At 39.7% G+C, this 23,465-nt stretch overlaps 1 long non-coding RNA gene across 1 annotated transcript in view; it reads left to right on the forward strand.

Moving 5' to 3' along the window:
- The first annotated feature begins 524 nt into the window (after positions 1 to 524).
- The window catches only part of LOC131415337 (uncharacterized), an 82,126-nt gene continuing 59,185 nt past the window's right edge, over positions 525 to 23,465 (forward strand). The window contains exon 1 of the long non-coding RNA XR_009222430.1: positions 525 to 548. This is a non-coding gene — a long non-coding RNA (uncharacterized LOC131415337). The remainder of the gene's footprint in view (positions 549 to 23,465) is intronic.

Raw genomic sequence — 23,465 nt, forward strand, 5'->3', positions numbered from 1 at the left:
ATCCTTTCCTTGCATTACTTTTCCTGTACTTCACTTGTGCATCCTGTGTTTACTTCTTAAGTCAACTTCCTAGATCTACGTCTAAGGTAGAATCTGGGTCTGACTTAGGGGTAACCCAATCTAAGACGCTATCTGTGATGGCTAATTTTATGTGTCAATTTGACTAGGCTAAGGGACGCCCAGATGGCTGGTAAAACATTATTTCTGGGTGTGTCTGTGAGGTGTTTCCAGAAGAGATTTGCATTTGAATCAGTAAACTGAGTAAAGAAGATCTGCTCTCAACAATGTGGGCCGGCATCCCTGAGGCCCCACATAGACCACAAAGGCAGAGGAAAGGTGACTTTGCTCTCCGCTTGAGCCGGAACGTCCATCTTCTCCTGCGCTTGGACACTGGGGCTTCTGGTTCTCAGGCCTTCAGACTCAGACTGGGACTTAAGCCATTGGCTCCCCTGGTTCTCAGGCCTTCAGGTTTGGACTGGAACTTCACCACTGGCTTTCCTGGGCTTCCAGCTTACAGATGGCAGACCGTGGGATGTCTCCACAATCACGTGAGCCAATCCTTCATAATAAATCTCTTTCTATATATCTCTTATTGATTCTGTTTCTCTGGAGGACCCTGACTAATACACTATCTCTTGTGCATCTGGTAGGGATTAAATAGGACATCGAAAGTGCTTTGCCTTCTGCCTGGTGATCTGCTGTTGTTATTTTAATACTATTTCTTTCAGAGACCTGGGAGAAAGTGACTATGCTAACTTTGAGTTTATTAGTAAAAGAGGAAGGGAAATCTGTGTGAGGAAAGACATGTACCTGAGAATTTATAAAAGTAAAATGGAAACCATCTAGAGAAAAAGTAGATAATTGCTATGGACTGAATTGTGTACCCCCTAGCCTCCCACAGTCAAATGCTTATTTTGAAGCCCTAACCCTTGTATTTGGAGATAGTCTTTAGGAAGTAATTAAGGTTAAATGAGGTCATAAGGGTGGGGCCCTAATCCAATAGGACTGGTGGCCTTATAAGAAGAGGAGGAGAGCTCTCTCCCTTCCAGAGCACAGAAGAAAGGCCATGTGAGGACACAGGGAGAAGATGGCCATCTATAAGCCAAGAAGAGAGCTCTCACCAGAAACTGAATATGCTGGCACCTTGATCACGGACTTCCAGCCTTCAGAACTGTGAGAAAATAAATGTTAGTAAGCCACTGAGTCTGTGGTGTTTTGTTATGGCAGCCTGAGCAGACTAATACAATAAAGTACCTTCAACACTATAAAGCAAAATATGAACCTAACTCAAGAGGAATGGGAATTTTCCAAAGCTAAAATTTTGATTATATTGTTGCAATCCAAGTGAATAAGAAAAGTTGAAACTATTTAAAACCAAACAAAACAGAATCAACATGCAGAATTACCAGATTTAGCAGATAAATTATAGAATGTTCAGTAAAATTTGAATGTCAGGTAAACAAATTTTTTTTAGTTTAAGCCTGTTCTAAATATTGCCTAGGACACATTTATACTAAAAATTATTTGCCATTTATCTGAAACTCAAATTTAACTGGACATCCTGTATTTTCTCTAGCAAACTTATCAATGTGATTATGTGGTAAGTTCTCTGAGGAGTTTAAGTTTTTACAAACAGTTATGTACAAAAGATGAAAAAAATGACAGATTGATTTTTCAAGCAAAGTGGCTCACCTTGCAGGAATTTTATGAGGAAGGCTAAAACCCAGGCTGGGCTGAGGCTCACGAAACAAACTAAAGACAAGAACAAATACTTTAAAGCTCAAAAAAAAAAACAGGGCAGGTATTGGCCCACTACACAGAGAAAGTGGTATAAAGTTGACAGACGACAGAGGACGGCCACCGAACTTTCTTTCTGCCTTCTATTATTCACCAAGGGAAATAACACCCCCACACCCCCACAAAAACCCAGCCAGCTGATGCTTAAGCAGGCCAGGAGTTAAAGGCCATCTAGCTCATCACTTTCAAGGAGCTCCGAAGACTTATATCCCAAATTGCTAAGATAAAATGAAGACGGGATCTTACAGATTGCCGTGAGAAATCATAGACGATGGGAGAGGTGCCAGAAAACTGAAGATAGGTACTTCCCTCTCAGTAGGAAGTCTGATGTCTAGAAAAATTTCTAAGGTAGGTTCCTAAGGAACAAGTCAGGTCAAATGAACTTTATTTTCTTTCTCGTTAGGATTATTAGACTTAGGCATCAGGAGAATACTATAATGACAGTCAACCTAGGTTTCAACAGGCATTTGATGAATATTTTCCATGAGACCCTAGTGGACAACAGAGAAACATGGGAATCAGGTTTGTGTAACTGAACTTGAATCCCACTTAAATTGTTAATAATGTCTCAAAGTTATGCTTATCAGATTTGCTATCAGCACAAAGCTAAAAGGAATAGTGTATCAATTGGATTCTTTTGGTGGCAAGTAAAGAAACTTAATAACTGAAACAGAAATTAGTAGTAGCAGGTACTAGGTACTAGGCATATTTGGAGGCTCAGAGACAACTAAGAACTCAGACTTCTGGAAAGGCAATAAAGCACAGTGGTTATCAGTGCAGACTCTGGTTTGAATCCCAGCTCTATGCAACACTGGGCAAGTCATCCCTTTGTGCCTCAGTTTCCTCATCCATAAAATGGAGATAATACCTACCTCAAAGGGTTGTTATTAGAATCAAATGAGTAAATATATGTGTATATACACACGTATATAAAATGCATTTGGTATCTGGTATAGAGTAAGCACTATATATTCAATTTTATATTATGTACTTGTTTCTTCCTTCTCCTTGCAGAGCGGCTTCCTGTTTCTAGAATCCACGTGATGGAGACAAAAATGGCTCTTGACAGTTCCTCTGTCCATTACCTTGCAGGCCAGGCTCAACTCTTTTAATCCCTGGGAAGGAGATTTGATTTTATTGGTACCTGGTGCCTTTTCAAGACCAGTCCACTGTGGTCAAGAGATAAATTCACTGATTAATTAATTAATTAATTCAACAAATATGAGTTGAGTTCTTAGCATGTGCCAAGCACTGTTCTAAACCCTGAAAGTACAGGAGTGAAAAAAAAAGACCAAATCCTTGATCTCATAGAGCATATATCTCGGAGAGGGAGGAGGAAAAGGTCAATAAGGAAATAATTTAAAATATTATAGTAAAATCGTGACAAAGTGTAATATAGATGAAAAAAGTACTATAAGTGAATAGAGTGACTTGAAAAGGGCGGGAGACAATACTTTGTAGAGGGTGGTTAAGGAAAGTCCCTCTCTGGTAAGGTGAGATTTGAGCAGAGACCTGAGGAAGTGAAGATACCTGGAAGGATGTTATAGGCACAGGGAACAGGAAGTGCAAAAGCCCTATGGCAGGAGCATGCTTGGACTCAAGAAGCAGCAAGGCCAAGGTCATTGGAATGGGAGGAGTGAGGATGGAATGGTGTAAGAGAGGTTACAGGTCCCTGGAGCCAGGTGATGGGCTCTTGGGGAGCCTGGCAGGCCTTGGTAACAAACGTGGATTATTGCTCTGAGTGAAGTGGGAGCCACTGCAAGGTTTGGAGCAGAGGAGTGACATGGACTAAATTTTAGAAGGCTCACTAGGGCTGCTGTGTGGAAAATGACTATATGGTGGCAGCGTGAAAGCAGGACAGTAGTTAGAAGGTTATTATAATAAGCCACATGAAATATAATGGTGTTTTGGACTCTGATGGTAAAGAGAGTTCGAAGTGGTCAGAGTCTTAATGTGCCTTCAAGTATCTACCATTAACTGTAGGGTGTGAGAGAAAGAGAAGAAAGGTGACTCCAATGTTTGTCTCCAGAGTGAATGGTAAAATGAAGTTACCATTTACTGAAATGGGGAAGAATCTGGAAGGAGCAGATTTGGGGGAAATATCAAGCATTTGCTTTTGGACATGTTAGTTTGAGATGTCCTTAGATATCCAAGAGATGCCAAGCAGGCCATAAGGTATGGGATTAGGGGAGGGTTCAGGATGGAATGGACCTACATATATAAATGTGGGATTCATGTGTGCATAGATAGTATTTCAAGCCATGGAACTTGATGAGCTCGCCTAGGGAGGGGAAACTGAGAGAAAACAGAGGAGATCAGAACTCAACCCAGAGGCATTTGCCAAGATGCAAAAGAGAGCAAAGGAGACCAAGAAGGTGCGATCAGTCAAGTAAAATAAGGACCATGAGGGAATGATCAAGAGACCAAATGGAAATGTTCCAAGCAACAGTGCTCAATTATGTCAAATGCATAAGCTGAGTCAGAGGAGAACTGAGAAGTGATGTGATCACATCCTGACGTGGGAAATGGAGAAGCAACTCCTATTAAGGGGATGCTGAATGGACAGTGCTATAGTTTTCTGCTACAATGTGGCTAATAAAATAAATGAAAGCATGAGATTTCAACCTTATTTTGATAAATTATAGTGAGAAGCCTAAATCATCAAATAAAACAAACATGATAAATGCTAGGTCTGCCATTTAGATTCAGACTGGAAACTAATATCTGTGTATTCATGCGTACAAAAGACTGCAAGAATTTGTCCTCAAGCATTAGCAATTATTATCCATAATTGTTGGAGCTAGAGATGATATTTATTTTTCTTTATATTTTCCATAATTTCAAAATTCTGTCCATAATAAATGTGCATTACTTTAGCAGTCATAAAAATATAGTAAGTGTTATAAAATATCAGTTGTGTATAAATAGGGATGGGAAGAACTTGTTTTAATTTATGCAAAAAAAATCCCAAAACATGTTGAAAATTATCTTGGGTTGCATTAATAAATGTATAATATGCATTGCTGTATTAATTCAACCGAAAGTGGGCAAACTAGACAGTTTCACTACTAGAAACTACTCAGAGAAGGTTAGGATAGGGAGAGATCTGGAAAATATGTCATGGGGAAAAGTTGAGGGAAGTAGAAATGTGAATCCTAGAGGGAAAATGTTAGTCAGAGGAGACATGTGATGAGTTGCCGTGTAGTGAAAAGAATCAGATAGACTCAGCTCCTCTCATAAACTTGGGCAAGGTTGATGACTTGGGCAAGCCGCTTAATTTCTCTGACTCCCAGGATCCTCATTGATAAAGCAGCAATAACATCTTCCACATAACATTGTGTTTCGGGTTACCCTCTCTTCTGGCTCCTGTATCGGTTTCCCTGGGATCTGGTCCAGAACCACTTGAATGCCGATTTCATGAGCCCCTCTTTGAGTTTCCCTAAAATATCTACTCAGAAGACTTGGTGAGCTATGTAGATTTCGTTGAAGATTTTATCCAGTAGATGAATGAGGAGCTCCATACTGCACAACTCCCAGAGGAAAAAGCTTAAAACCTCCCCTCTACACTGTTATTCTCTGCTAAGTCTTTATCTCTGTGGAAATAGGGGAGTGGGTGGGAATGTGTGTTGGGGGATCCTTCCCCCATCCAGACTCATTGGCTTCTCTCTATCCTTCCAGGATACTGGGGTCTTCAAATCCCTTTCCTTTCTTCTATGGGAACAAGTCATTCATTCCCAGTTCCTATCCTTAATTCGAACAACCAAACTTATCAGGATACTCAGCAAAACAAAGATCCACTCATGCAGCAGAATTTATCCTCCATAGCAAACATATTTCTGTCCTGAGTGTGGCCTTTGGGATCTCTGAATCCCATCCCTACCTCCCCACTGCAAATATCAAGTTTTACTTGTAAACGTATTCAGTGCTGTTTCTGTGAGGGGTTTGGGTGAAGTGCATTCTCTTCATGCACTTACGTATGTAAAATATCTAGTACAGTACTGTCATCTAGTAGATGCTCAGGAGATGATAATGGTTTTTGTTCTTATTATCATGACTGTCTTTAAATATTTAAAAAGCTGTGTGGCAGCTGAACTTGGAGACATATTTTCTGTGGTTCCCAAGGACCCAATAGGACCGATAGGTATAAGTCATTGAGAGGCAGAATTTGGCTCAATATAAGGCAGATATTTCCAACAATTATAACTATCCCATAACAGGACAGATGCTTCTTGAGATGGTGTGTCTTCTACTGCTTGAATTGTCTGATCTGAGACAGAGGAGAACAGGAGGCAGTAGATGGGAATTTGAATTAGTTGACCAAAACTCTCTCTCATCTTGAATAATCTTGTGATACTATGAAAAGTACCTGAACATTTTTTCTGTCTTTTCTCTTTCTTCCCAATGTCACCAAAATCGAATGTGATGTTATACCACCATAAACCTGATCCCTTTTGGATCTGGTAGTGTTTAAAACACTCTGAGACAGAAAACTCCCTTGGAAGGGGTGGAGCCAACATAGCGCTAGTTTCCTGTCACCACTTCAAAAGCACTGGGGGAAGAGGGGGTTAATACAGCTGCCCAGGCCACCAAAATTGTAGGACGCAGAGCTGTGCTGTGTCCTGGGGCCTTCGTGGCAGGAGTAATCAATCCCAAGGTGGGGGAAATGGTAACCAGACTCCAGGACATCCCAGGGGCTTTCAAGATACACTTACATTTGCCATTTTCCAATCTTTTCAGGGCACAGAATTAACTCAAAGTCCTCCACATGCCAGTGTGGCCTTGCCTGTAATATAATCTTTTTAAAAGGTTAAGTTAATCTTGACTTTTACTATTGCAGCATTTCAACCTAATGGTGCTCCATGCACAATCTAATTGGATTTTTATAGGCCTTTATTTAAAGAAATTTGTTTAGTGACAATGACAATTTGACTATTATAGATTGGTCCCTTTTGTATAACATCAAAGCGACATAGTGTACACACTGCTACACCATGATAACAGATTTCTAATAGGTGGTTATTCTCTAAAACCTACCTTCGTTTAAACAAATCATACAAGCATTTATGTGTTCAATGATGTCATTACTGACTCTGCAAAAGTAGATCAAGTGGGTAGGTAGGCCTGAGATCATGCTAATGGGAGGTTTTATGCCATACAATGAATATGTCATGTGACTTCTACAGAAAATTCCACTCATATCAATGGTGAATTGGATCCTAGGCTGAATTTTTAAAGGCTATTTGTCCTAGGAGATTATGAATTTATACTGCCTCGGGTTGTATTCCATCATTATAAAAGTCCAGGAGTTCTCCGTAAAGTTTGTTTTACCAGCCAGAATTGGGAATTACATCTCTTGCAATAAATTCCCTCACATTGGCCGTTTGACATTTCAGAGGTAACCCCCGACTTAACTGGCTGCAGGTAAAAATTAGAGGCGTAACTGGTTTTAATAATGGTCTCTGGGTCTACTTATTCCCGTGTACTCAACCAATTACATCTTTCTTTATGTAGTATTTTTTATATTCCATAATGTACATTTCCAACTGGTTTTCTCAATTATTAAATGGTTTTGTTTGCTTCTGTTTTAGTTTTAATTAGTAAAATTCAACTCAACTAAATCTTTCCTTAAGAATGTGGTAAACAGACATACTGTGAAAGAAAATCTTACTGATGTTTTTCGGGCATTATGTTGGGAAGCCTTTTATTCTGGAAGCCAATAGAATTGCACTGTGTGTAGATGGGGTTAAATATTTTCCTCAGGTATTTTAGGTATTGTTCATATTTGTTTACCAAAATGGGGGAACTATGAGTATTGTTCTGGCAATTCTAAGGATTAGGGTGTTAAGGAAAACAGGAAAAGTTTGCAGGGTATGGGAGAGAGTAGAAGGAAAAATATCACTAAGGAAAACAGAAAATGATGCTGACTGAGTCTTAATTCTCCCTGACGGTAGGGAAAGGAGTAGGGTTAGATCAACTCGTAATTGGGAAAAGAAATGTGATTGTCAGTGAACCATCTTTTCCAAGACAAAGAGCAGTGACAGGCAGGGGAGGTTCTGAAAGATGTGATTGTTCCATGTGCCACTGAAAATTCAACCTTTGCTAGCCTCTTAGAAGGTTTAGGAGGCATCCGTAATCCATTTTTCTTACTTTTGATAAATTTTTTATTTTAGAATTGTTCTATATATTTTTAAAAAGCTGCAAAAATATTACAGAGAATTCCCATATATCCCACATCATTCCCCCTGCAATTAACAGCTAACGTTTGACTGCTGTTTTTGTTACAACTGATGAACCAATAATGATACATTACTATTAACTAAAGTGCATATTTTATTCAGATTTCCTTATTTTTACCTAACATTCCTTTTCTACTCCAGAATCTCATCCAGGACACCATATAACATTTAGTTGTCATGTCTCCTTCGGCTCCTCTTGGCTGTGACAGTTTCTCAGACTTTCCTTGTTTTTGATGACCTTGATAGTTTTGAGGAGCACTGGTCAGCTGTTTTGTAGAATGTCCCTCAATTTGAATTTATCTGATGTTTTTCTCATGATTATATTGGGGTTATGGGTTTGGGGAGGAAGATCATAAAGGTGAATGTCATTCCTATCACATCAAATCACAGGTACATACAATTAACGTGATGTCAACCTTGTTAACATGTTGTCATTAGCCTTGATCACGTGGTTGTGACAAGGTAGTACTTGTCAGGTTTCTTCAGTGTAGAGTTACTCTTTTTTCTCCTTTTCTATACTGTACTCTTGAAAGAAGTCACCATATGCAGCCCATACTTAAGGAACAGGGACTTATGTTCCACCTCCTTGAAGGCTGAGTATCTACAAAAATTATTTGGAACTCTGTTGCACAGGAACTTTGTCTATATTTACCCATTTATTTATATCACTACGGATTCAAGGATATTTATTTTATATTTGGGGTTATAATCCAATATGACTTTATTTTGTTGCTCAAATTGTTCCAGCTTTGGAGCTGTTCCAGCTGCTTCAGTTGTCTCCTGTGTCCCTTCGACATACTCCCATCATTGTAGGGTTTTTTTCCTTGTGCGTTTGCTTTCTGATGCTACAATATCCTCCAGTCTCATCTTGTATACTTCCTGTTCTCCGTTCTAGAATCAGCCATCTCCTCAAGGAGCTCTGGTTCCTCTTGTTGGAAAAAGTAATTAGAAACCAAGATCTGCACAAAGTGTGCTTGTTACAACTGGAGTGTCATTGCTTCCAGGCCCTCTCAGCTGACAGAGCAAAGAAATAAATGTGTCCACACCAACCCACATGCATACACATATCTCCGAATATTCCTCTATCTACCCACCTGTAATTATATTAAGATAAACATAAGTTCATACTGATGTCTCCAACACGAATCCACCACCACATGACATGGATCATTCTATTTTCCTCCCTTGCTTATCTGTAAATTCCCACTCCAACAGTGAAAACCCTGACTCCCACCACTCACTGTCCATTCATTTAGTTGTTCAATTCTGGCATACGTGTATAGTGGCACCAGAACTATTAATCCATATCCCACGCTAAATGGGACAACTAGAGTACGTACCGTGCCTGTGTGCAGCTCCTTTTCCCTGTAGTCTTACAAATGCCACTCATTTCCAAAGCTACTTAGGTCAGCACCTTTTCCCCGACCTTCTTCAGCGAGGTTGTTCCATACATTTGTAGTACAGTTAGATTCTCATGTCACAGCTTGCTTTCCTGGGATTCCCTGGCCTCTTAAATAATTTTTTAAAATTTGCATACATTAAGGTTCAGTATACTGTAAAGTTCTATTTGTTTTAACAAATGCATAGTGTTATGTATCCACTGTCACAGTACCATACACAAGCGTTTTAGCGCAAAAAGTCCACTACACTTCACCTACACAACTATTTCATTCAACGTCACCTCTCTGGGACCCCTGGAAACCACTGATCTGTTTACCATCTCTATAGTCTTGCCTTTTCCAGAATGTCACATAAATGGAATTATACAATATGTAGCTTTTAAAAAAATTTTTATTGTGGTAAAGTATACGTAACATAAAAATTTACTATCTTAACCATTTTTAAGTTTACAATTCAGTGGCATTAAGTACATTCACATTGTTTTGCAACCATTGCCACCATCCATTTCTAGAACTTTCATCTTCAAAACTGAAACTCTGTACCCATTAAACAATAACTCCTTATTCTACCTGCCCCTAACCCCTGGCAACTACCGTTGTCTGTCTCTATGTCTGTCTCTATGAAGTCATATAAGTGAGATAATACAGTATTTATCCTTTTCTGAATGGCTTATTCCACTTAGCAAAATGTCTTCAAGTTTCTGCCATATTATAGTATGTGTCAGAATTTCCTTCCTTTTTAAGGCTGAATAATATTTCATTGTATGTATACATCACATTTTCTTTATCCATTCCTCTGTCAATGGACACCTGGTTTGCTTCCATCTTTGGGCTATTGTGAATAATGCTGCTATAAACATGGGTATATGAATATCTGTTTGAGTTCTTGCTTTAATTTTTTGGGTATATACCCAGAAGTGGAATTGCTGTGTCATATGGTTATTCTACATTTAACTTTTTGAGGAACTGCCGTAATGCATTCCATAGTGTCTGCATCATTTTACATTCTGACACCAGTGCACAAGGGTTCTAATTTCTCCACACACCTCTCAACTCTTGATATTTTCTGCTTTTTTAAAATAATAGCCATCTTAATGAGTATGAAATGGTATCTCGTTGTTTTGATTTGCATTTCCTTAATGGTTAGTGATGTTGAGCATCTTTTCATGTTCTTATTGGCCATTTACATATCTTCTTTGGAGAAATGTCTATGTCAGTTCTTTGCCCATTTTTAAGTTGTTTTTTGTTGTTGTTGTTGAGCTATGGACTTTTTATATTCTGGATATTAACCACTTATCGGATATACTATATGCAAATATTTTCTCCATTCTGTGAGTTGCATCAGTGTCCTTTGATGCACAGGAGTTTTTAATTTTGCAGTAGTCCCATTTATTTATTTTTTCTTTTGTTGTCTATGCTTTTGGTGTCATATCCAAAAAATCATTACCAAATTCAATGTCATAAAGTTTTCTTTTATGTTTTCTTTTATGAGTTTTACAGTTTTAGCTCTTAAGTTTAGGTGTTTGATCCATTTTGAATTAATTTTTGTATTAGTATGTAACCTTTAGACTGGTTTCTTTCACTTACCAATATGTATTGAAGACTTATCCATTTCTTTGCATGGCTTGATCATTCCTTTTTATCAATAAATAGTATTCAATTGTATGGATGTACCACAGTTGGCTTATCCATTCACTTTTTTTTTTTTTTTTTGATGAGGAAGATTGGTCCCGAGCTAACATCTGTTGCCAATCTTCCTTTTTGTGCTCAAGGAAGATTGTCCCTGAGCTAACATCTGTGCCAATCTTCCTCTATTTTGTATGTGGGATGCCGCCTCAGCATGGCTTGATGAGCAGTGTGTATGCCCGTGCCTAGGATCCGAACCTGCAAATTCCGGGCTGCCGAAGCAGAGTGCATGAACTTAACCACTATGCCACCAGGCTGGCCCTTATCCATTCAACTTTTGAAGGACATCTTGATTGTTTCCAGTTTTTAGAGATTATTAATAAAGCAGCTATGAACATTTGTCTTCAGATTTTTGTGTAAACATAAATTTTCAAATCAGTTAGGTAAATACCTAGAAATATGATTGTTGAGTCAAGTGGATTATAATTATGTTTAGCTTTGTAAGAAAGTGCCGAATTCTTTCAAAGTGGCTGCACGATTTTGCATTCCCACCAGCAACCAATGAGAGTTCCTATTGCTCCACATCCTTACCAGTAATTGTATTGCCAGTTTTTCTTTTATTTTAGCCATTTTAACAGGTGTGTAGTGGCATCTCATTTTTTAAAATAACAGCTTTATTTAGATATAATTCACATACCAGAAAATTTATTTTCCTCATGTACACATTTCAGTTGTTTTTAGATATTCACAGATTGGTGCAACCATCATGACTATATACTTTTAGAACATTTTCATCACTTCAAAAAGAAATCCCATTCCCATTAGCACTTACTCCCCACTTCCCTCTTCTCAGGTCCTGGCAATCACTAATCTACTTTTTGCCTCTATTGATTTGCCTGTACTGGACATTTCATATAAATGGAATCCCATAAAATGCAGCCTTTTATGTCTGGCTTCTTTCATTTAACATAACATTTTATAGCTTCTTCCATACTGTAGTGTATATCAGTACTTTATGGATTTTTATAGCTGAATAATATTCCATTGTATGGACACACCACATTTTGTTTATCCATTAATTAAGTGATGGGAATTTGGATCCTTTCTACTTTTCGGCTATTTTACATAATGCTGCTATGAACATTTGTGTATAAGTATTTGTTTGGATATATGTTTTCAATTCTCTTGGGTATATACCTAGGAGTGGAATTGCTGGGTCATCTGGCAAGTCTATGTTTACCTTTCTGAGGAACTTCCAAACCGTTTTCCAAGGTGATTGCACCATTTTACATTCCTCCAGCAATGTATGAGTGTTCCAAATTCTCTATATCTTCACCAACGCTTGTTATTGTTCATCCTTTTGAATACAGCCATCCTAGTGTGTGTGAAGTGGTATCTCATTGTGGTTTGATTTGCATTTCCCCAGTGATTTTAATGATCTTTCATGTGCTTGGTCAGTTGTATATCTTTTTTGGAGGAATGTTTTTTCAAATCTTTTGCCCATTTTTAAACTAGATTATTCGTCTTTGTATTGTTGAGTTTTGAGAATTCTTTAAACGTTCTAGGTATGAGCCTCTTATTAGATACATGATTTGCAAATATTTTATCCCATACTGGATTGTCTTTTCACTTACTTGATGGTGTTCTTTGAGGCACAAAAGTTTTTGATTTTGATGAAGTCAAATTTATGTTTTTCTATTTTCATGGCTTGTACTTTTGGTGCCATATCTAAGAAATTATTGCCTAATCCATGGTCATTAAGATTTACTCTTGTTTTCTTCTAAGTGTTTTGTATTTTTAGATCTTGCATTGCTACAGGAGTGAGGTACCATTGTTGCATTTTTTGCGTTCACCTACTGACAAATGATGCTGAGCATCTTTTCACATGCTTATTTTCCATCTGTATATCTTTTTTGATATGATGTCTATTCAGAAGTTTTTCCCATTTTTTAATTGGATTTCTAATTTTATTATTGTTTAGCCTTAAGGGTTCTTTGTATATTTTAGATACAAATCCCTTATCAGATATGTGGTTTGCAAATATTTTCTTCCTGTCCATGGCTTGTCTTTTCATTCTCTTAACAGTGTCTTTCACAGAGCAGAAATTTTCATTTTAGTAAAATCCAACTTATCAGTTCTTCCTTTCATGGGTTATGCTTGTCGTGTTGTATCTGAAAAATCATCACCAAACCCAAGATCATGTAGATTTTTCTCCTGTTTTCTTCTAGAAGTGTTATAGTTTTTCCTTTAACATTCATATCTATGATATGAATGTTATTTTGAGTTAATTTTTGTGAAAGACATAAGATCAGTGTCTAGGTTAAATTTTTTGTTTTCACATATGCACATCCAATTGTTCTAGCACCATATGTTGAAAGATCCTTTCTCCACTGAATTCCCTTTGCACCTTTGTCAAAAATCAGTTGACTATATTTGTGTGGTGTATTTATGGGCTCCCTATTCTGTTCCATTGATTTATGTGTCTGTTCTTTTGCCAATAGTACACTGTCTTGATTCATACATCCATTTTTTCATTCATGCATTTATCCATCCATCCATTTGTCATTTCCTTAATGAATATTTATTGACTCTCTTCCTTGTGCAAAATATTATGCTAGATACCATGGAAAACAAAGATGATTCAGACGTGGTAGCTGCACTCTAGGAGCTGCAATATAGTTGGAGAGGTGGGTCGAAGTGTGTTACAATGTACACATAAATAGTATAAAACAAATCACAAGATGATGAGCACTGTAGGAGATGTATGGAGTTAAAGAGGTTTTCCAAGGAGAATGTCATCACTACTGACTGAGAGGACTTCATATTTGAGCAGAGATTTGAAGGATGGACAGAATTTAAATACGGAAAGATTGCAAAGGTGACTGTATTAGGTGAAAAGAACGGAATGAGCAAAGCATAGGGGGAAAGTGCAAAGTCTAACAGCACTGTCTGATAGAAATACAATCAAAGCCATGTGTGTAATTCAAAATGTTCTGGTAGATATATTAAAAAAAACACTTTAAATTAATTTTATAATTTATTTTATGTAACCCAATATATCCAAAATACCATCATTTCAATGTGTAATCAATTAAAAAATATTGAGATATTTTATATCCATTTTTTTTGGTCCTAAGTCTTCAAAATCGGTATACAGATTGCACTTACAGCAAATGTCAACTTGGAGCAGCCACATTTCAATTGCTTAATAGCCGCATACAAATTGTGGCTACCATATTGGACAGCACAGGTCTAGGAGGCCAGTAGTGAGAGAAAAGGCTGCGAAGGCAGACTGGAGCCAGATTATAGAGCAACTTGAGTATTGAGCTAGAGTTTGAAATTTATTCTGTAACCATTAGCTAAACACTGATACTTTTGAGCAAGTTAGTGATTCCCACTAATGTAGTGCTCCTTCCCTTGGCTGGCACGTCCCAGGAAGGCAGTCAATACATGGGTGCTGAATGTTGAACTATCAGAGCAAAGCTTTGTGGAGAATAATTGGTCATACATACAGGGAGATGGAATGGAAAAATGAGGGGACTAATGCCTCGGTTCTTTTTATTTAAACCACATGATATGGAAGCTTTTTAATATGAGATGGATGCTTTTTCTTTTGCTCTCTACATGAGGGAAATTATTGCCTAAAATATTAGCTATTTAGTGTAGGGCAGCCATTTCTAGTGTTTTGTCCTTTGTTATGTTGGAGCGTGAATGGGACAGGCTTATGGTAGGACATTTTTGGGTAGTTGTTGGATATGGGTCTGCTTTTACACATTACAATTGCTATGTAAAGAAACGAAATGCTTTTCTGGAAGGATATGGCTAGAGTGTGACAAGTTGAAGGTATGCCTGTTGTATACATTAATTCTTTTTCTTTTGAGAATGTTCCCCTAACAGTGAAAAGCTAGGAGCCCTCTAAAATGAGGGTGGAAATGGTATTAAAATCCCTGTCCTTAGCTGTCTATGGGAAAAATCAACCAGGTTACTTGGGTTTGCTGTGATTAGGGGCGCCACTCTTCTTGCCAAATCCATTCTCACAAGCTAGCAGGGGATCAAAGCTGAAAAGCTTTCTGTTATTTATTTATTTATTTTTCACTTGAGATAATTTCCGAAGACGAAGAGTGAAAAATCTATCAAGAGGCCATTTTAAAATAGGAAATATATTTGTGTGCAGGGGTGTGTGTGGGCGTTGCTTTTTAGGCCTGTCAAACTTGACAGCGTCCTCTTAGGCTTTTCAAGGGAAAACCTCAGAGTATCAGAGCCACATTTTCCATCAGCTATGACAGATTTCTACATGTCAATATTCAAATTAGGTTGTACTTTCTCCTTTGTAATTAAGCTAACTTGGTTTTTAAACACTTGTTTTAATATCTTTTTAGGGAAAGTTGAACAGTATCAATTTGGACTTTTAACTCGCCTGTAAAAATTAGTTTTTAATATATCTTATAGATGTATAGGCATACTTGATGTCATTTATTAATATAAGCCTGGAAGCTTTGTGGGATTTTTTTCTTCTGCTTTTGTTTCTTAGCACAATAAATGCCTGTGAGCTGGGTCTTTGCTGCCAGGTGATGGTTGGAAAATATCAATTGTTATAGAGAACATGAGCTTTTGAGGAATCGTCTCCATATAACCAAGAAGGACATTCCACTGGAGTCGCTGCACTATTAAGACAGAGCTTCAACAAATAGGCGAAGGTTTACCTCTGTTCTTTAGAAAATGGAGGGACATGGTGTGGGTGGGTGATGACCGCACCCAAGTAAATTTCTTGGGTGAGTGCCAAGTCTTACATGACTTTACGAGAGGTTTCCTCTCTAGTCATGTGTTATGAGAAAATAACAACACTGCTTTAGTACTTAGTAGTTATTAAATATATTATAAATTGCTCCAGCCAAGAAGTGATTTCAGGCAGCCAGCCTCGTGACGGAGTGGTTAAGTTCACACGTTCTGCTTTGGTGGCCCAGGGTTCACCTGTTTAGACCCTGGGCACAAACCTACTCGCCACTCATCAAGCCATGCTGAGGTGGCATCCCACATAGAACTAGAAGGACCTACAACTAGGATATACAACTATGTATTGGGGGCTTTAGGGAGAAAAAAATAAAAAGACTAAGGTTGGCAATAGATGTTAGCTGAGGGCCAATCTTTCTCAAAAAAAAAAAAAATGTTTAAAAAAAAGAAAAAAAGAAGTGATTTCGGAAATAAGGTATGCAGTAGCTTTTGAACCAGAAGCTAGATTTGAATTCTGGCTCCACCAACAATTGCTGTGTGACCATAATCTTTCGTTGTTTTTTTTTTTGTGAGGAAGATCAGCCCTGAGCTAACATCCATGCCAATCCTCCTCTTTTTGCTGAGGAAGACTGGCCCTGATCTAACATCTATTGCCAATCCTCCTCCTTTTTCCCGCTTTTTCTCCCCAAAGCCCCAGTAGATAGTTGCATGTCATAGTTGCACATCCTTCTAGTTGCTGTATGTGGGACGCGGCCTCAGCATGGCCGGAGAAGCGGTACGTCAGTGCGCGCCCGGGATCCGAACCCGGGCCGCCAGTAGCGGAGCGCATGCACTTAACCACTAAGCCACGGGAGCAGCTCCAACCATAATCTTTCTAAGACTCAATTTCCTGTCTGTAAAATAGGTTAGTAAGAGAGTGACCTCATAGAATTTGTGTGATGTTTAACGTGGTAATTAGATTCAGTTCCTAGCACATGCATAAATGGAAGCTATTAGTATGAAACAGTGCTAAATTCTGTGCATGGTTTGCAGACCAAGACTCGTTTGCTCTACTCTGTTTGGATTGTCTTTCTGGAATGAAGTAGAGTAAGGCAGTTGTGGTGACCAAAGTGTGCAGCTCAGAGCTCCTGCCACGGGGAGTGTAATTGACTCATGGCCCGAGATGTTCCCCTTCTGGATCCAACACCACGTCTGCACACCTTTGCTGGCTGCTCCCAGTCAATGACTGAGCTGGCAGGGATCCTAAGGCAGGCCCATTCCGGCAAAACATACATCTCCTCCCATGGGCGACGTTGGCTCGAGGACTCCACAGTCGCCTGGCTGAACCTTTCTTAAAACTCTGCTCAATTGGAACCTCCTCCTACCCAGTCTTCCTCCTTCCTTCCCCCTCTCCTTCCACAGGTGTCAGATCTGCAAGTTTGTCTGCCATCTCCCCCACCACCTCCTGCTCTTTTCCCCAGTACATTTGCACATCTAATCCCATCTTGGTGACTCTTTCTTGGTGGACCTGAACTAATGCAGCAGTCCATACCTGGTATTCAGGGACTTGTAATTTAGAGTTCAATTTAATAAAGAAATAAATAATGTCCAAGGGATGTTCCAGTAGTAAACCATTTTAGGTTCTAGAATAAACAAGAGGAGAGAATTGAGAGGACAATGTACCTAGCAAAAGAAAGAGAGGAAAAAATCAAGTGAGAAGAGCATTTCCCCTTGCCTAAATGGTAGTGCCTTTCCTACTTCTCTGGTGCTGGGTGAATGCCAGGTGCAGATGCCCCAGCAGGATGCCCTTCCCTCTGCCCTCCTGCACCATTTGTCATTTTTGCCACTCAGTTAGCCCTGGCAAAAGACTACTACTTATTTTTTCAAGTGAAAAGGGTCCTAAGTTTGATTTGAGTTCCTTGAAGGATGGGAACGCATTTTTGCTGTTTTCGTGTCTTATCTCCCATCAGAGTGGACTCTGGTTTTTATTTCCTGTTTGCTAAAGAGAAAAAACCAAGTGGCCCACTACAGCTGAAACTATAAGAACTCTGAAAACTCGCTGAGCTCCTCCCTTCTATTGGGAGGGTCCTTCTGGGCAGCCTATGGACAACCTTCATGAACAAGAGGTTATTAGAAGTGTTGCCATTTAAAATATTTATTTTTTGCCTTAGTGCATTAACCTGTTCAATTATTGATTCTGCTCCAATTATGGTGGATCTATTTGACTTAATGCTTAAATATTCCCCTGCAGCTATGCATAGTGTCACTTTCCATTTTCAAGTTCTAAGGGGTAAATATGTACAGTAAAAATAATTAACAGGAGGAAGAGTCACAATTTTTGAGAACAAGGATGAGTTGCAAGAACAAATTCTATTTGGCAAAACTGGACTTACAAAAAGGGAAGCTTACCTCTGGCGGAGGAGGACTCTGGGGTGGCTGGGGTGGACCACGGGCACTGACCCCATGGAGGGGAAATAGAATGCACAGAGGGCTCCAGAGATCAAAGATGCTTCCAGGGGTGGCCTTTAGATTCACCACATGTCTGTCACAGAATTAGACATGCCGGCTGGCCCACACTTTGTTCCCTTGCCTCCCTGCTGCTCTCTGAGTTCAAACCAAAAGTGCATGGGAGGGGGCCATGGGGGGATTGGCGAAGGCTGATGGAAAGAGGCAGCAGAGAGCAGATTTAGAACAATTCTGTTCACAAGAAGGTGCTTTCCAGAAATTCTCTGGGAGAAATGAAAAAAACCCTGGTATTTCACACAATCCCTTTAGGGGCAATTTTATATCGATTTGCGAAAAATTGGATATGTCTTCCTAAGTCTTCCACAGCCATTGGCTCAGCAAGAGTTTGAAGTGTTGTGGCAGCGACCCTGACTTTTTCCCTTGCCTCATCCACTTCCCACTCACCCCCTGCCTCTATTTTTCTCTTTTATGTGGATCTATCTGTGTCTAATTTAGATGGCAAATTCCTTACTACTGTATGTTATAGTGTCTAGCATACTGTGAGCACTTATAAATGTTAAATGATAATAATGATAATATGAGAGCCCTAAAGGTGCCAGCTGCTTCATTTCACTTGAGAGAAGAGGGTTTTCACTACAGACTGTAGTTAAAAAAAATAAGGGCAGTGGGGAGGGAGGGCATATTAGTTTTCTGAGGCAAGGAAGAGGATAGAGAGAAGCTGATAGGAATTTGCGATATAAAAGAAAATGGATTTAAAAAAAAAAAGATCAGCTAAAATCTTGGGATGGAAACCAGAATTCAATGCTTGGCCTTCAGTCTTATAACTTTTCAAGCAATCTATTGGTTGCCCAAGGTTTTGAACAGATCTGAAATACTGATTTCCTAAACAGGATGAAACATCCACTTTCAGCCATACTGCAAGAAAACTGCAGGGAGTAAAAGAGCCCAGAACTGGGCCTCACAACCCCTAGATTCCAGTTCTGATTCTGTAGCTAACTGGCTAGATAACATCTGTCATATCTGTTTAACTTTTCTATGAGCTGGTTTCTCATCTACAAAATGAAGGGTATGTCCAACATAAGGGGAGGGCAGTTTACTAAATAATCTCTGTGAATCCTTCAAGTTCTGAAATTCTGTCAGTCAATGGCTAATAGCTGCATAATAGCTTTCGTTTTATTGAACACTTATTATATGCTAATGTCTACATATGGATTTCACACACATTACCTCATTCAACACACACAACTCTAAAGCAGAAATGGTTACTATCCTAGTTTCCATATGAGGATACAGAGGCAGAGAAAGAACAGTGACTTGCACTGGAAGACTCTCAGAAATAATTGAGACTTGGAACTATGTTTAGAATATTTACGTCAATCGAACCGTAATAATTTAAAGTTGCCTCCCTCAGAGGGACTGAGATTACTTAATATACTTATTAAGCACTAGACAGCTCTACATATCGCCTCATTTAATCCTCAGAGCAACCCTGTAAGACTATCCCGCATTTTATAGATGAGTATATTGAGGCGCTGAGGTCAACCGTGTCCAGACTAGCGATGGTGCAGGTGGGGTTCCAGTCCCCTCTCTGCCCCCAGGCATGTACTGAGCCTCTGCTCCGACTCCCTGCCCATCAGCTCTTGACGGCTAATGGTTGACTTCACACTGTTCAGTGGGAAAAGGCTCAAGGCACTGGAGAGAATGCTCAAAGCAGAGCAATGGAGCTGCTGTGGTCATGACCCCAGGACAGAGAACCAACTAGGCTGCGTGTCAGATAAGATAAAGATCCTTGGTGAAATGTCTGGGACCCTGAAACTCAGTTCTGGCGCTAGACGTCTGCACACATCTGTGTGAAAAGCCGCATCCTACGGTTGGGAGCCCAGCAGAGAGCTGCCCCCGTCGCCTGGGTTTCAGGGTTTCCCTGCTTCTCGTGCATCTTCAGGACCACAGCGTGTTGCCCTCTCTTCCCCTTGCGATGATGCTCGCGGGCGGGGAAATCAGAACAAGCTACGGTGGGCTTTCCACGGTGGGCTCTTGTATCTCACTGGACTTGGCTCGAATGGAGGGAAAGAGGGACAGAAAGCCTACTTAGGTGACGGAGGGTGGGAGGGAAACAACGCGCTCCCGCTCCACGCTTAGCCGGGTACTGCCCGCCGCCCGGAGAAAGGCTGGGGCGTGGGGTCGCAGAAGCAGCCACGGCGGCGAGTCACCCCTGGCGTGTGGCCTTCTTGCTTAGTCAAGCCGGGAGAAGAGGTTTCATCTCCCCATGTAAAGGGTGCTAGAGGACCCCCTGGGTCTCACGTGTCCTTAATACAGAAAGCGACAGACGAAGCTGGGTTTGGAAACCATAAATTTAGATTTTACAACCACCACCAAAGACAGACCCACTGTCACTGCCCTCGTTGTCGGTAAGAGAGAAATGATAGGTGCAGCTTCATAAAGAAAGATGCTTTGACAAATAGCAACCGCAAATAGCTGGGTACTTAGTTTCTGTTTCTTTCCTCCCTCCCTCCCTTCCTTCCTTGTCATTTGAAAAAACCGTCATGACAATATGTCCACAGAAATAAAATAAATAAAAATGAGGTATTTCTGTATATACTGATATCAAATGAACTTGAAGTTACTTTATGTGAAAAAAAGCAAGTTGAAAAGTGTATATGCAGGCTTTCATTTTCGTTACTAACAAAACCAAATATATTATATATATATACTGTATATACTATATATATGTATCCTGTATAGCCTTTTGTCCTTTTTGATCTTTTTTAACCTTAGGCATGTATTTTTTTCCTGAAAAAATCGTTACAAAAGGGAAAATAATCCAAATAAATTGTATTTCCAGTAGAGAAAAATGTATGTAATTTTCACCCCCATGGCGAGGGCTGGATACTGGTACCTAGAACTTCTTGCCCTCTAGAAGAATATTAATAGGAAGAAAAAACTGTAGAAAGAAGAGAAAAAATCCTATTTCCCAATAGGCACCTAGGCTCCTGTCGTGCTCCTGCTGCTTCTGTCTGTAGGAAGGGGGCCTGCTGCGGGCTCTTCAGAGAGCAGTCTCTTGCCTCACTGCTCCTGGTCACCAGGGTTACCGTGCAGACACAGGCCGAGAGTCTACAGGTGGGGGCAATGGGGCTAGGATGCTAATTAGCATGCAAATACAGAAGTGAATAGAGACCTACAGATGTGTACCAGCACAGGTCTATCCTGGAAGCCCTTGACCCTCAGCCATCTGATCTCATCTCACTGGCTCTAATTGTCCCCTACAACCCGCAGAGAAGGTATGCTCCTTAGACCGTTCCCACAGGTCGGCTGAGGATCCACACAGGTGACTAGCAGAAAGAAAACAACATTCTGAAGAGAACTTTCCCCGACTCACCTGGCGTTCTGCTTTGTGTGTCCGCTTGCGAGTTATGTTGACAATCTGAACTTATAAGAACAGTAAGTGTTTTGCCACTTTTTAACCAAGCTCTATTTTCCTCTTTATGACATCCTTGAAAAGCAACTTGCCTGTCTTCCGGAAAGAGGTAAATGCAATTTATATCTAGGGCATGGCTAAATAAACTACACTCCTCGAGCAAAAGAAGGCCTTTATCGGCATTGGATGTGTAAAGCAGGAGTGTGCGGGAGAGGTGGCCATGGCCAGCTACACACGTGTGTGTTTGTGCAATCATAGAGTTGCTGGTTTTCAGGGAGTATCCCTGACGTGAGTCTGTTCCTTCTCTTCTTTATCCTGATGGAAATTCCAGAAACGAACATAATGTTTGGTTCTGGATAAAAATGTTTGGGGAAGGCCAAGAAAGCTAGAGCAGTGGGAAGGGGGAAAAGACAGTGCAGGAAGAGAGCATGTAATAAAGAGGAGCGTGGAATGTGCTCCACCTGACTCAGCCAGATGCCTCTGCAGGGAAAGAAAGGGAAACAGCTAAATGCCTTTATATCCCCTGGAGTCTTCAAAGGAAGCCTGCAAAGCAGGGCATCGGGGTAATCCTCACTCGCTTCATATCTGACGCGTTTGCATCTGTGATGTGAAGAGTAAATTAGAATTCCTGTTACAACAACAGAATTTTAACTGCTGAAAGTTAACACCGAGGTCAGGCAGCCTCGTCACCACCTTATCTTATCTCACATGGTGTCCGGACGAACATTTTGGGACAGGGGTGTTCTGGACTTTTTTCCTCCAGGATCATTAGGAAAAGCCATAAAGAAAATGATTCTAAACTTGGCAGTCTTCGATGTGAAAGGAAGGTTAATTCCATCCTTGGCTGCCATCCGTCCCTTGCACGGACTGTCCATGTTCCCACTAAGACTGTTTAGCTGGAGTCTCAGTGCAGGTGCATTGTTATTTTAATTATTTAGGATGTAATTTCTGGGCCTGAGGAAGACGAATAGCACGTCTTCAAGAACACAGACTTTTCTCCCCTCACACACCATAACTAAATTCTTCTGCACAACATTGACAATGGATTAAATCGTATGTTTTTTAGAAATTGTTGACTTTGTTTTCAGAGGAAGCACTAACATTTTTGCTGCTTGGGCTTTGGGGATCCATTTGCCATGGAGACATGTAGTCTAGATTTAATAAAATCATGCAGTGTGAAGTCCACACAATATTATTTTCCTTATACTGGGCTGAACGCTTTGATTATTATTCATTCTCGTTACCCCTGAGACAAGAAACCTTCAGTATTATCATCTTTATGCTACTGTCCAAGGACTTCTCAAATGTCTGCAATTATTACCCCATTTTATAGATTAATAAAATGAGGCAAAACAGGTACATTATTGATGGAAGGAGGAAGAATTTTACACACACGCACACCCCCCCTAAGGCTTCATCCTTATTGTATTAAAAAAATAAAGTTGATCTTCTTACAGAAATGTATTTTTCTCCCAGACAAGGGTGAACCAAAGCTAATCTGAAATTAATTAGAGATCATGCTGTGATAGAGTTTTATTTTTCTAATATATTTCTAATTTTATCTGTTGGAAAGTAGTGATAGAGTTTCTTGTTTAAAATAAGGAAGAAAATCTTGAATAGATATAGAATATGACACAATCAAGAAATTTTAAATGTGCAAAATTTCAAAGTGGCCTACAATGCCATTTGGTTGGGATATAGACTGGGAACAAGTCTAAATATCACTAATTTGACAAAGTTTTTCTGGTCTCTCCAGACCTAAGTAAAATACTCTCCCACATAGCAAGTGTTCCATTCCACTTGGCCCTTTTTCTT

This window comes from Diceros bicornis, chromosome 16, assembly GCF_020826845.1.
Source record: "Diceros bicornis minor isolate mBicDic1 chromosome 16, mDicBic1.mat.cur, whole genome shotgun sequence".
In the NCBI taxonomy this organism is placed as follows: Eukaryota; Metazoa; Chordata; class Mammalia; order Perissodactyla; family Rhinocerotidae; genus Diceros; species Diceros bicornis.